Source organism: Colobus angolensis, unplaced genomic scaffold, assembly GCF_000951035.1.
Source record: "Colobus angolensis palliatus isolate OR3802 unplaced genomic scaffold, Cang.pa_1.0 Scaffold655, whole genome shotgun sequence".
Taxonomy (NCBI): domain Eukaryota; kingdom Metazoa; phylum Chordata; class Mammalia; order Primates; family Cercopithecidae; genus Colobus; species Colobus angolensis.
This window is the reverse complement of record NW_012120210.1, coordinates 58,075-60,446: the sequence shown is the minus strand read 5'-3', so window position 1 is coordinate 60,446 and position 2,372 is coordinate 58,075.

Sequence of the window (2,372 nt, the reverse complement as noted above, 5' to 3'; positions counted from 1 at the left end):
CAGCTCATGTTTGTATTTTTAGTAGAGACGGGGTTTCACAATATTGGCCAAGCTGGTCTCGAACTCCTGACCTCAGGTGATCTGCCTGCCTCAGCCTCCCAAAATGCTGGGATTACAGGCATGAGCCACTGCACCTCGTCCAGAAATAAAACAAATTTAATATGCGTGTTTGTTGCCTCCCTGACCACCAACGTAGTCCAGTTCTACCTCTTCAAAAAAGGCAACCGCATGTTGCCTCTTCCTTTTCTCCCCAGAAAAAATTATCTTTATCTTTTTTGTGTGTGTGTGACAGAGTCTCACTCTGTTGCCCAGGCTGGAGTGCACTGGCACAATCTTGGTTCCCTGCAATCTCCACCTCCCAGTTTCAAGTGATTCTCCTGCCTCAGCCTCCTGAGTAGCTGGGACTACAGGCATCTGCCACCACGCCCAGCTAAGTTTTGTATTTTTAGTAGAGAGGGGGGTTTCACCATGTTGGCCTGGCTGGTCTCGAACTCCTGATCTCAAGTGATCCACCCACCTCTGCCTCCCAAAGTGCTGGGATGACAGGCGTGAGCCACCGCACCCGGCATTGTTTTTTTTTTTGAAACAAAGTCTTGCCCTGTTGCCTCGGCTGGAGTGCAGTACATGATCACAGCTCACTACAACCCCGAACCCCTGGGCTCAAGCGATCCTCCCACCTCAGCCCCTGGAGTAGCTGGGACCACAGGTTCAAGCCACTTACTTTTTAAATTTTTTTTGTTGGGGGTGGGTCTCACTATGTTGCTCAGGCTGGTCTTAAACACCTGGGCTGAAATGATCCTCCTGCCTCAGCCTCCCAGTGAACCGCCACAGCCAGCCATACGTTGCCTTTACGGCGTGGGCAAGTGGGAACTTACATCCAAGAAGCAGGGAGGGGAGCAGTGAATGGAAACAATTAAGAGGAAACACCGGGGTAAGGGAGATTCTGGCTAAGCCCACGTAACAGGATTCTTGCTGAAGGCAGGTCAGGGTGACCAAATATTACCTAGAGGATGGTGGAGGATGAGGAACCTGATTAGATATGGAAGATGATCAGATATCAACGGTGGGGGGTTCTTGCTAAACTGACTTAGCAGGGTTCTTTGCTAAAACTGGATTTAATAAGGAAGTGCACAGATGGGCTTTGCAGAAGATTCAGAAGCCTGACTAAAGTTTGGCCAAACAAAGAATCTTTGTCACGTGTGAGATAAAAAAAAAAAAAAAGATAAGGAAGCTGGGCATGGTGGCTTGCACCTATAATCCCAGCTACTTGAGAGGCTAACGCAGGAGGATGGTTTGGGTCCAGGAGTTTGAAACCAGCCTGGGCAATATAACAAAAGACTGTATCTCTACAAAAATAAATTTTAAAAAAGACAAGGAAAGGCTGGGGGCAGTGGCTTGCGCCTGTAATCCCAGTACTTTGGGAGGCTGAGGCGGGTGGGTCATGAGGTCAGGAGTTTGAGACCAGCCTGGCCAACATGGGGAAACCCCGTCTCTACTAAAGATATAAAAAATTAGCTGGACGTGACACGTGCTTGTAATGCCAGCTACTCAGGAGGGTGAGACAGGAGAATCACTTGAACCCAGGAGGCGGAGGTTGCAGTGAGCCGAGATTGTATCATTGCACTCCAGCCTGGGTGACAGGGTGAGACTCTGCCTCAAAATAAACAATAAATAAATAAGGAAAGGCTGAATGGACAGCAGATGATGATGATGATGATGACGCTATTGTTAAAACTTGGTAATGCCAACATGATCAAAATGACACTGAGCCCCAGAGCTCTGTCTTAAAGGACAGTCAATTGACCAGTTCATGTGCCGGAACTGGCTTCCTTGTCAGCTCCTGTGGGTTAACTGCCTTTTCAATGAACAGCTACACAAACCGGTTGTCCTGGTTTCCCCAGGAATCAGAGACGCTTCTGTGAGTCAATCTTTTACGTCACTTTGCAGGCTCATTTTCTGAGTCCATCCATCTGGAGGAAGAGACCTTAGTCAATAAAATCACGGTGCCTTCTGTCACTAAAACCCAGGAGGCATTAACACTCATTTACACCCCCTGGGTTTCCCTGTAAATGGACTTGTCCCCCGCTGGTAGAATGAAGCTATCAGGACCACTCTAAGAGCTGCCAATTTCCTAGGCCAGCATAGTGCAGGTCTCCTCCCTGTGCTGGCAGAGCTCGGCCCTTGAAATGTATCTGAACAGCGGCTGTCCCCAGGTTGAACAGGCTTGTTGATTTACGTTGGAAATAGCTGTCTTGTTGTCATGATTGTCCCAGTACATCCACTTTGTGCATGTAAAAGACTCATAAGAGCATGGAGGAAGCCTGATCATCAACATTTGACTCAGATGAAAAGTTGATTTATTCTGCAGAAAC